The sequence below is a fragment of the Neodiprion fabricii genome, chromosome 4 (genome assembly GCF_021155785.1).
Source record: "Neodiprion fabricii isolate iyNeoFabr1 chromosome 4, iyNeoFabr1.1, whole genome shotgun sequence".
In the NCBI taxonomy this organism is placed as follows: Eukaryota; Metazoa; Arthropoda; class Insecta; order Hymenoptera; family Diprionidae; genus Neodiprion; species Neodiprion fabricii.
This window is the reverse complement of record NC_060242.1, coordinates 20,795,502-20,808,063: the sequence shown is the minus strand read 5'-3', so window position 1 is coordinate 20,808,063 and position 12,562 is coordinate 20,795,502. Positions and strand designations below refer to the sequence as shown.

Below are 12,562 nucleotides of genomic sequence, written 5' to 3'. Positions count from 1 at the left end.
CGAGTCCCGTCTCTAATGCCACGAAATATCTTAAATCCGGACCGACGGATCATTTCTCGAAGTGATCAAGCCCTTGTTTTCGTAGGCTCAGGGCTCACGGCTATTTCACAAAGGGAATTTAGAGAGCGAGAGGTACGGACGATCAGTGAGAACCAGCCAACCGTGCCTCGGCACTTCTATAAGCCGAGCCCTTTGTGTCGGGGGTGTTGACACTCGACAAATCGTCGGGCGTCTTTACCGGGCCGAGGAAACTCACCCCCATCACCGGCGCACTTATGACTTGAGGGTGGCCCGTGAAAGCAGCTTCCCCATTGAAGCGGCGCCCTCCCTCCTTCCACCCCCCTTTCCCTTTGTCGCTGAGCTTCTCATGGCTATAACTTACCAACGGTGTGTATTATCCCACTCCTTGATGTCTTCTCCCATCCCCAGATTCTCCGCATGCCGTCGGTCCGCTTTTCTTGCATTAGTCACTCACCGCGATCACTCACCGAACCGTTATTTTGTGTATTTAGAAATTTTCAACCACTATGCAGGGGCTTGAATAAGCTCTGTGCGATTGTACGAACGGGAGGGAAAATACGGAAGGTAATATCGGAGGGGATTGACGAAGATTGTTCCAAATTTGGAAGACAGGAATAGTTATGATATGGAATTAAAAGAGACGTAAGAAATTTGTTTGATCGAAATTGGATAAGCTTGAGAAGTGTGATTCCAAATTCTGAAGAGAAAAAAAAAAATTATGACGTTTCGTTCGAAACGCGAGAAAAAATCGACGTCAGAGAAGCTTCATGACGATGAAAATTATTTTAAATTCAAATACCCGTTTAAAGTTATGATATGGAATTAAAAGGGACGTAAGAAATTTGTTAGATTAGATTAGCTTCAATTGGAATTTTTCAACACGAACTTTGTTTTCAATGTTGAATTCAAATCGGTGAAGAGTAATTTGGTTTCTTTTTTCATTCAATCTCTAAATTTGACGTGATCTTAATTTAACCTCTTTCTTTTCAGTTTCAATTTTTTACCGTATTCATAATTAAGCATCACAACGTTTTTGACTTTCGAATTCAAGCTTAGTTTCGATTTCGATTTGAGTTTCGTAGGCCGTTTTGAATTATATATCACACCTTTATTGTCTTTTTAATTACGAATTATTTTCATCAAGCCTTTTCGATTTATAATCTGTTCGTCTCATATCAATCATTACGTCAGAATACAATGTATATCTACGTGATTGAAAAAGTTTTTCAAAACTCGAACAAAAGTTTTTATAAATTGTTTGATATTTCTACAATGAATTTTTGCATTTGGTATAATTCGGTATTTCATTTGTACGTTCTATTGCCAATTCAATGCCAAATCAGGCTGTACGAATTAGTACAAGATTATGAAAAAACAATGAATAGATTGTACAAAAATGATCGAATATTCCTCATTCGCGAGAAGGGAGAAATTTTGTATAATTCTTCGTCTTGATGAACAAGTTTGAAGGGAAAAATCTGATCGAATTCCAAACTATCGTTGAGCATGTCTTTCTTCGTGTCTTCACGAGTGCAATTAGACTTGCTGATCCATTTTATTAAAAATTAAAATAGAAATCAAGATGAATTTCAAGATGAAAATCCGCGATGATTTATTTGGTAAAATTTTGCCCTACATCGATCTAGAATTCTTATCAATTCGGTTGAGAATTTCTAAAGCTTCGCATGAAAATTCCTTGAATTAAGGCTTCTTATAATTTTTTCATCAATTTTGACAACATTGTCAAAAATGAACAATTCACGATGTAGAATTCAGGATTTTTCAAAAGTTGTCGGTAAAAGAACCTAAACGAATTACCTGTTAATTTGGATTTAGTAAGAAAATGAGGATGAAAACCGAGAAAATCGAAATGATTTTCTTGCCGATTTTGATAATACTTTCCAAAACAAAAATTTTCAGATTCTTGATTCAATATTGACTGATAAACGCTAAAAAAATCGAAGCAAAAAACGCTAGGCAAATCTCGATTCTGTGTAAACAAAGGCGGTGCATCAAATTCGGAAAATTTAGAGACGGGGGTAAAAAGGGGGTGGCTAAAATTCGCCGCAAGGCGAATACCGCAAGGAATTATTCTTCAACGGAAACCCAAGCCTGACGGGAACTTATACGACACGTCGGTTTACGGTGTAGAAATTTCGCAGCATCCGTCACAAGCCGGCCGGAGAGAAGAGAGAAAAGAGAAGAGAAAGGGCCAAATAGCGGCGAGGGTGCGGAGCGGCGGGGCAATAAACTTTACGAGTTTCGACGGGGATGTGAATTTACGGGAGGGAAATTAGATAACGTCAATAAAGATTGTTAATAGCGGCGATAAACTCTACGAGCTGTGTGTGCAACGCAGCCGCATATATAGAAGCGCGGAATACACCTTCTTGTCCCTTCGCGGCTTGACGGCCGACGAAAAAACGCGAACAAATAATTCACACTTTCTCATCTCCGTGGCATCTCGATCGTAGAAATACAAAAATAATTCTCCTCGGCTGATCGTATCGCAAAATTGAATTTCCGGAACAGTTTTTACGTCTCTGTCGCGATTTTACCACACGAATAAGATCTTTGGACTGTAATTTTTCTACGTACTTACGCAGAGAATAACCTGCTCAATCTTACACAAAACATGGTGAAAGAAGCTCGTTTTGGTATTGAAAGTAAATTTGATGATTTTTCATTCGGTATAACAATTCTTAACCTTCTACGATAATCGATATTTTTTTCTCGAATAAAACGACGATGTTTTTTCAAGAAAATCAGATCCTCAAATTTATTTCCACCATACATGTACGATTCGATGGCGCTTTTCTCCGCTTACACAGATTGTAAAAGTACTGATTATATTATTTATAACCGTATTAACTAAGCGATACGAGATTTTCAAAATTTCGCGCATAATTAAACCGTTCAAAAACCGGTGGCACAGTTCTGCCTGTTTTCAAACTCAGATTCAACGTATCTACGTATTTGAATATCGGGGGCCACAAAAATACGTATAAATAATGACTTTGCTGCAAATTCCGACGCGATTTTTGGTACTGCTCGCGAATATATTTAATTCTAGTTTTCTCGACTCGCGGGAGAAAAGAGGCCCTGATCAACGCGGCGCAACGAGCTTCCTGAACCGAGAGAGGCGGACCTGTTGCGATTCGAATCAGGGCGCCCTGCACCACCGGCACTAAATACTCGAGGGGTGACACATGTGCCTCTTGCTGGGTACCTGGAAGCTCGACGAGTAATTGATACGCTCCCAGGTCGCTGCAGGTCCCACGTGCGCTGGATTTTCCACGTAGCGACCGGATGCAGCGATTCTATATTTCGCTCCGAGGAGCGTCGGTGCCAGAAAAATTTACTACGCGAACGTTTTCCGTATTACTATGAAATGCACATTTTAAGCTGAGTTTATTAGCTGTTACAAATTTACGTCCGACAAAGTTTGACGTTCGATCAATTATTCATTACACTGGGAACCTTTGGAATATTTTCAGGAGTTGTAAATCAGGGGTTCGCGTTTTCCTCATTTTTTTTTTTTTGACTAAACAGTAGATCAGAAGCTTGGCATCTCGTTTTTAATTATACTCGAGCGTTTCAGATTATTTGAAGATTTACCGAAAGTGAAAATAAATCCAAAATTAGGACACGGTAGGCTTGTTTTTTTTGGAAATTTGAAGTGTGCATTCTGTTTCTTTTTTTTTCGCAAAAACTAAGCAAATATTTGCTGGATTCAATTATTTCCCTCAAAGATATGCCCCAAATATTTTTACTCGCTGCCACGATGAGTTGTTTCGTGAATTTTGAGAAAACTGTTTCGAAAATCTGTGATTGTTGCTTTTCTTATTCATTTCTTAACTGAAATTTATCACTAATTCAATTCGTTATGGCAACTTGGGTTGCAAAATGAAAAAAACGAGTTAAAAAAAAAAAATCAAAATACATGATAAAATACCGACAAGTTTGATTTTAGTACGTAACTTATTACTATAATATTTTCGCCTTTAATTTTCTTCATGAACAAATCAATTCAAAAGAATGATCACATATTTCTAAAAAAATGTTTAAATAGATGTTGAAAAAAAAGAAACATAACAACGAACAAAAGACGACGTTCTAAATACTGACAACGTCAGTATCCCTCATAATTATTTCGTGGAAATAATCCGAAGCATTGAATGCGTTGAATGCGAAGTAAATATTCCCGGCGTTAAATAGTGAACTAATTCATTATACCGAGAGAGCAAGAGAGAGAGAGATAGAGAGAGAGAGGAATGAATATTCATATGCATTATACAATTCGCTTGTGTTTCGAGAATGTAAAACCCGCTGGTGCAGGATCGTTAAAAATATGTTCTTTCCGTGGGTAAAATCCATTCATACCGTATATTATACATTTATTGTTATTTCTATTTCATTCTTTATCAATACCATTTTCCGTAAAACCTCATGAATTCACACGCGATAGGTAATTCGAACCCTGAACACGTTTCCGGCAAAATTTACTTCCTCCTCCATGCCTGATACATGTATGTGTATAATTTATATGCCATCTCTATGAAATATTTACACCAGCAACAATTTGCTTCCAATGATCAGGAACGAATGAATATTTCGCAGTTTTGGTTTTTCCACGGGAATTCGACCATTTCGAAGAAATTGAATCACAACGAAAGAGAAAGAAAGATCAAGTCGCGTCGTTTTACAGGCATGTCTTTTTTTGACAGTAATTTATAAAATCGCTTTACCGTAGCTCAACTTTCTGCGCGTGAAAAATTGAGAAAAAATAAATTTTCAAATTTTTCAAAATACGATGTAACCTCCCTACGATTTTCTAATCGATCTACGTTTCCACCCTCAATCAGAGCAAAAAGGAAAAGATCTTTGAACCGAAGGAGACGTTTCAGTTTCGAGATCCGGTTCCAATATCCATCGGCGGTGATTACACGCCTCGGTCCGGGGGTAATTAGAGAATAAACGGCGCACTGCAGGCGGTGTAAAATAACCGCAAGCATTCGGTTTAATTAATTGGCGTTTAATCAGCGAGAAGAGATTGAGCTTCGGCGGTTGAGAGAGAAAGATCTAAAGCTTTTGGGTTTCCAGTAACGGGCCCCAAAGCTGCCGAAGGTGAGCGCGACTCCCGAGGGAAGGGCGAGAAGGGGTGGAAGGGAGGAAGGGAGGAAGGGAGAGGCGAACAAGGGCCGAGGGATGCGAACGCCGGGGTTAGCGGCGGGGTTTGAGATGCAAATGAGTCATTGTTATTATTATTACGGGCGAAAATCCTCCACTTCTGCCGCTGGAGGGCTTCGACGTCGCGTCGCCCGAGAGCTTAAGACGGCCTCGAAGGACGACGGCGAACCTCCAGGGCTCGCTCTCTGAGTACATATCATTTGAATGATAATTACAAATATACATAGGACATGCGCCATCCCGTCTCACATCCACCCCCTCCGATCTCCGCCTCGGGTTCAACCGTCAAGCTTCAACCTTGTCATAACTTGATAGCCCAGGCCAAAAGCCAACGAAAGCTTCGACGTTCCTGTTATCGTTTTTCGAAGAAAAAAAATGATCGTTTGAAAATGAATTCTTTGTACAGGATTCAAAAAGTGTAATTTGAGGCGGAGTTACAGGAAAATAACATCGGGTTGGTTCGATAAAACAGCTCAGGCTTGCATGTATAAACAGTTTGCGAAACTTTGTATTGTTCTGCTTTATCGATGATCAAAAATATTTACACCGTATTACTAATATCAATAAATTATAAGTCATTCTGTTCTTAAATTGTAAATTATCTACGAATCGACTGAGGTAAATTTCTTTTCAGCTCTTCGATAGACCGAAAATAAGCCTTATATGAAATGAATTTATATTCAGTACACAATAATAGATTGTTTCAAAATACATCCGAGTTCTTACAAATCGGTGTCAGATGATCTGCGTATAATTTGTTTATTCAGATAATGGAAGTGTCATTAATTGAAATTGTATAAAAATTCGAGTTTGGCGCTGAGAAAACGAGAAAATAACGTGGCCTTGTCGAGATTGCTACCTTGAAAAAAAATTCGAGTTGAACGAATCAGAACGTTTTGTTAAATTAACTAAATATCAGTCAACGCGATTAAATGTTTCCTGATCCCTTCCATCATCTGCGACAAAATATTTAATCGTGTCAACTGACATGACCCAATCATGAATTTAAATAAATTCCTTCTTAACCATGCAATTTGGGTTTCAATTTCAGATCTTGACTCTATCATTTTTTGTCAATCAATCAAAACCCATGAATTACACACTGCAGTGTGAAACTGCGCAAGGCAGTAGTGTAATTTTAACGAGTACGGCAAAATTGTTCAAACATCAGTAATTAATTAACCCACAAATTTCACTTCAAAAAGCATCTTAAAATTGAAAATTTTGGCATATCTGTTCTCACGACTGAGCTTCAAAGGTAAACACGTTTCCCGCATTACTTTGCAACGATGTTAACATCATTTTTCTCTCCGCGCTAACGTGAAGAGCAATAAAAAAAAAGAAAGAAAAAATAAAAAATAAAACCTTCCTCCCTACGAAAAATACGAATTACAGCACCCCGAAATGCCTGACTTCTTATCGTCACGATAATCTCGCGGCTTACTTTGTTTCCTTCAGTTCTCCTGTCGCTATTGTCGTGTCTTTTCGATTTTCAAAGTTTAAACACCGCGCACACGAATCGCACGGTAAACAAGGCAAATCGTGCCTGCGCACGTGTGTGTGTGTGTGTACGTGCGTGTAAACCGCATTTGGGAATGATTAATCGCGGCTGGCAGACTGACCGCTTATTCTCTCAATTAAGCCGCGCTCTCGTTGCAACTGGATTATACGGTCCTTCGTCTCTCCTCTCCTGGTCCGTCCTCCGGTTCGCCGCGCCATTTGTACCTCGGAAACTGGCCGCGTTTACCGCACCGCGATGCCATATCGACCCCGCGTTACTCGACTGCTGATCCCGATGTTCAAATGCGGTTGTTTTACGGATAACAGCTTGATTATATACCTATCCACTCCACCCAACCCTTTTCGTTTGTTCGCGGTTTAACGCAGCCGAGCAGCACGAGCGGGTCGAGCCGGAGCTTTTACGCTTCGCTTCCCAATCGCCAAGGCATCCATCAAGCTCCGAGCGAAGCTTTATCTTTTCCAGAATTTAAAACTCCGATCTTCCATACGGGTCTGTTTTTTTTATTTATATCTCTCTTGTTTTGTTGCTGGTGTTGTCGTTGTTTTCGTTGTTGTTGTTTTTTCTTTTTTCCACCTTTGTCGGAGAAAGACGATAGCGTCAGGAATCGTGGCAGGAAAACCGGTTATTAATTGACCGGTGGAAAAAAAAAATCTCCTCTTTTATTTCGATTCAATGGAAAGCCTGGAGCTGTTCGTTTAATCGATTAATCCAACGCGCAATTCATTTAGATGATGATTAACGTATTCATCGGAAAAATCATTAATTCTAAGAACCGATTATTGGCATAGAACGATCGATGGAAACAGCTGATTAATTCGAAAAACCAGTAATTGAAAAAGCCGATCAAACGGAGAAATAATTGATTTGAGGGTTAGTTAATCGATTGATCTGAAAAGGAGTCAACCGATAAAGCAGATGAATCCATTAAACGAAAAATCGATTGATCGGAAGAACCGATTAATCGATTAATCGGCGTAACCGAATATCTTAGAGGTTCATCGAAAAAACAATTAAGTAAAGTCTGCAATGATCAATAATTAATTGATGAAAACTGAGATCGCAAATCACGAAAGTCTGTTTCGGCATTTGGATACGCGTCTTCTTTTCCTTGCCCAATTATCTCTACCGAAATTCCTGTATAAATTTTCTTGGCAAAATACGTAGGTACAACGGGATCATTAATCGATTTTCAAATTGCGTTCTTATTCTTATATCTGAAATATGCGTACAACTGTTCCAATAAAATTGACGCAACTAAAAACGCGTATTTTATTTTTCGAATTTCACACTCGAGCCATCCGAGAGCAAATATGATTAATATTTATTAACGGTAATTTGAAAACACGCTGCCAAAGCGGTAACGACCCTGAATTTTTCAGCACTCGGATTTTTGCTGTCGGCTAATATCCAACAACCGAGAAAAGGGGAAAGCGGAAAATCCGACGAGCTAATTCCTCGAATATTCGCGATTGCATCCGGCGCTGTAACCGGCTTAATTACCGACCGCTTTGTGGTTCTGGAAACGAATTTCCACGCCCTCGTTTCACCACTTCTTGCCGAAAATCACGTAGATATTAACGAAGAATAATGGGACTTTGCCATTTCAGACGTGTCTCCGACTCTCGTAGTCGAGACGACGATTTGATGGCACTTGGGCACAAATTCAATTAACGTCATGCGAGCGCTTTCGACAGGTGGCAACGCGATTGCACGTATAATCTCGAAAAATGATCACCGGATCTCTGCTTTTCTTTTCTTTTTTTTTTAATTTTAGTCTTCCTTTCACAAAATTCACAACTCAACCGTTAATTTCCACCCGAGAGCTCTCGGCGAATGGAAATAAGGAGCCTGATAATTTGGTATTGGGATTAGCTTCTCATGGCGTTAAACTCGAGTGTCGCAGATTTCGCGGGTCATCGATTGCGGCGTGGCGAAAACGAAGGTCCGGATGAGACAGTCGACGGTTCGGTTATATTCACCAATACATACATGCGTGTACGTGCGATTCGTGTATACGTGTGTTACCGGATCGTCGAGATATTTGGAAGGGGCTTTAAGTCGAGATCCAGCCAACGAATCCGGCCGACCCCTCTTATCGCGGATTTCCACCTGCATCCGATAATCACGATGTATACCTTGTAGAATTTCGAGCCGGATTTCTCCTACCGTGTGGTACATATTCGTTGTACATGACGTCAGGATACGAGAGTCGGAAAAAATACCGTGATAATCGTTCGAGGCAGAGTCGAGAACCCGACGGGATTTCGGTGAGTGGTGACAGCGGTGGGATGAGGATTGTTGACTGAAGAGATCGGCGGATTTTTTACTCGTTTTCACGAAATCTTGCTCAAGAAACGCTAGTTTGGATACTAAATGTCTTCCAGTTTGTAGTAAACTCAAGTTAGTTGGTCGAAAATCAATATTTTTTTGTTAATTTCATTACGAAATAGGCGCATATTGAATGTTTATCGATTTATTATTTCCGAAATTTGCAGCAAAGTTATCTTCAATGGCATAAGAAAGTGAATGCTGGAATTGTAAACGAAAGCTTAGAGATATCAATTCTTCGTTTCGGATAGATTCAAAATTGTTGGAAATTGAGTAGATTCGTTCGATTTAACTCAACGATCTTTATTTTGGCGATTTTAAATAATTTTTTTTTTTACAACTTTGTACGGACAGTAATCACGATGAACAAATAACAATATTGAATCTTTTATCGTAAAACGGGGAAAATCTGTTTTAATAACTTTGTAGCAAATAGTATTTTGACTAAAGATTATTCATCGTAGACTGCCGATAAAACGAATCTGTTTGAAGCCATTTGAAACAAAGCATCGATATTTAAAAATTTTCTTACAATCCTACCATTTTCTGTTAAGCTATAATTGAAAAAAAGTATCAAATCTACGCCCATCTCGAAATAAAATCAACGACAATTAGGAAGTAAAAATCGGATGTCCGTCTCTTTCGTAACGAGCTTTGACTCGGCAACGAATTGAGCGACAAGTTTATACCATTTAAGTATAAAACTTATCACTGATCTTCAGACACTTCACGACAGAGAGAGAGAGAGAGAGAGAGAGAGAGAGAGAGAAAAAAAATTGGCAAAACGTATAACTGCGCAGGTTCGATTTCGAACGATTAAACATAAACCCAGAGAGAAAAAGCGTTCCGCTGATAATTCGACGCTATAAAACGGTCTCCTTCACATATCGGAACGTCGATCACGCGTGTCCGTTTCTTCTTAGACTCCGATGTAAGGGAACATAGGGTGGTTCAACAGAGGCTGTATAAACCGCCGATTGAATTCAGGGGAATACAATACCTGCAACCCCCGATCGCCGATTGAGCGACGAGTGAGAAATGAAGAGCTTGCAGCCCGACTTGCTCTCAGCTTTCAGAGCGAGAGAATGGATCGAGCGAGGATTGGGTCAATAATCCGTGATCCGCCCGGCTCGGGCCCCATTCACCGAACGTGTAATTGGGATCAGTGCTTATCTGCCGCGCACACGAGTCCCGTTCCAAACCGAAAGCTCAAAGTGGGCACAACGCTGGCTGCGCTTGCCTCTTACGGTCCGGCGGCCACTTTCAGGGAGAAGAATGACCTACGCCGGAAAAAGAATGAGGCGTCGGCGAAGAGATTAGTAAATTCGAGAAGTGAAAAAAAAATAAAATAAAGTAAAATAAATGAACGAAGACACGTTTCATCCGATTTCGGGTATTAAAAAATCTCCTCGCAGCGCTGCCGAACAGTCAGATTGACAACCGTAAGCTAGGTTTAAAGAAAATACCTTGCGGTTCGTTTCCGCTGAGTAATTTTGAAATGAGAAAAGTTTTACTCGTTTCGTTCGTCAAATTTTTTAATATTTCGAAATAACAATTCGCATTCTACCTTGAGTTTGACTGATTTGTTCGGTTTCGTCTCACTTTTTTTTTTTACACGTCGTTTGGGTTTTCACCGTGCTGTTCATTTATGCTTGTTTCGTATGAATGACAGTTAATTAAAATTTAACAATTCAATTATCCTTTCTCAAGTTCAACACTGAATGGTCCTACTTTGCTTTTTTTTAATACGATTTTTGTACGATTTTTTTTATCGATTTCAATTTTTACTTACTTGTTTATACAGTTTTCACTTTACCTTTTACTTTTGCACATATCATTGACAAATATCGAGAAAGAAAAAAACTGTTCATTCCATCCTCAATTCAACATTTGGTTTTACTTTTCTTTTTTTATACTAATTCTGCACAGTTTTCACTTCAGGCGCTTGAATCTAGATTTATAAAATTATTTTCAATTTCAATTCCAGTAATAATTATTATTGACAAAGAGACAAACTCGGTCTTAGGGGAGCCGAAGACGAATATTGCAAATATACGAGGCAAAAAAACTGTTACCTCCTTGTTGCGCATGATTCTTTATATAATAATAGTATTAGAGTGGCTTAATGGACATTAAGGTGATGTGATATTCCTCTTTCGTTAGCAAAAACTGTTATCCAAATTTCTCCGAGACAATTAATCTTTCGGATAAAAGACGAGAACAACCAACGTCGGAATTGTTAGGCGGAGTTTGCTGTTGATTGGTGAATGATTAATTGAACCACGATACGAAAAAAATAAACTAATGTATACATATTATACATACATAAGTCCGTAAGGTCTGCATATGAAAATAAAAATATTTCGATAATTGGTAGCCTCTAAATATTTTCCTACCTCCTCCAGGTTTTACGACAGTTTCTTTTTTCATTGTTTGTCAGAAATTTTTCGAATGCCACCTTAAACTAACAACGAGTTCATAAAATTTTATGAATGAACACGTAAACGTTATCAGTAGTGATCCCGTGTTATTCTTATAATGAAAGTAAAGCCTGGTTGGACAGCATAAAGAGTTGAGATAGAAATCTGATAAAATGATGGAATCGTTTTTGATTTATTAGGAGTCGATTTGGGAGGTGGATCGGAAAAAATTCGTCAACACCCTGAAAAAAGACTTTACCCTAATCTACATCGTACACAATATACATACATCTATATTAATATGCACTAATACATAAAATTCTTTTTATGTATGTTTGTGCGGATTCAACTTAAAATCTATTTGACAGATTCTTATGAAATGTTTTTAAAAATATTTGTTATAATTCCCGCAGTGCTATAGGCTGTGTTCCTGGTAACAAAGGGAGTTTAGGTTTAGTCGCGAGCAATTTTTCTTGTCATTTGGCAGGGGGGGTCTTTAAATCTGACAGAAAATGACAAAAGCTCGGGGAGGGGCTCAAAAACCTTTAAGATTCGATGAAGTAATTTATGGACGTTCCCTTTTCTGTGAATGCGATATTTTTTCTTTATTATAATCTTCCCAGTAATTCAATTTTAACGATTTAAGAAAAAATTACAACCCGATCAACGCTGGCTATTTCTGCTAGTATAATATATAGCATGAATTGTTAACGAAAGAATGGTCCGTCGTCTGCTACAGTTTAAGGAGTAACATCATTTTTTTTTTTTTCTGCTGGAAGAAAAGTTAATGCGATAATAATATTCGAGGAAGTTGTTAGGCATATATTTAAGTATAATATAAAAAATTATTAATAACAAATATCCAAAAATGGCGAAACTGGAGCATTCTCGCGAGACATACAGCACGCAGTGTAACTGATGCAAATTTGAATTCGGAACAAAAAATTACTTAACCTACACATTAACAGCTACAGAAATGCGTGTGAGTTAATTTAAACATCATTTATTAGCAAATAAGTGTCAAGTATCTCGAATGAGAATTGAACATTTTTATTCAAGATACTTGGCAATTATACGAAAA

The 12,562-nt window shown here is 38.6% G+C and overlaps 1 protein-coding gene and 1 long non-coding RNA gene across 3 annotated transcripts in view; one reads left to right on the top strand and one right to left on the bottom strand.

Annotated features, from left to right (window-relative positions):
• LOC124179945 (lachesin-like) overlaps positions 1-12,562 on the top strand; it is a 105,354-nt gene that overhangs the window by 53,104 nt on the left and 39,688 nt on the right. The gene's annotated exons all lie outside the window — the stretch shown is intronic.
• The window catches only part of LOC124179946, a 97,169-nt gene that overhangs the window by 53,101 nt on the left and 31,506 nt on the right, over positions 1-12,562 (bottom strand). The window lies entirely within an intron of this gene.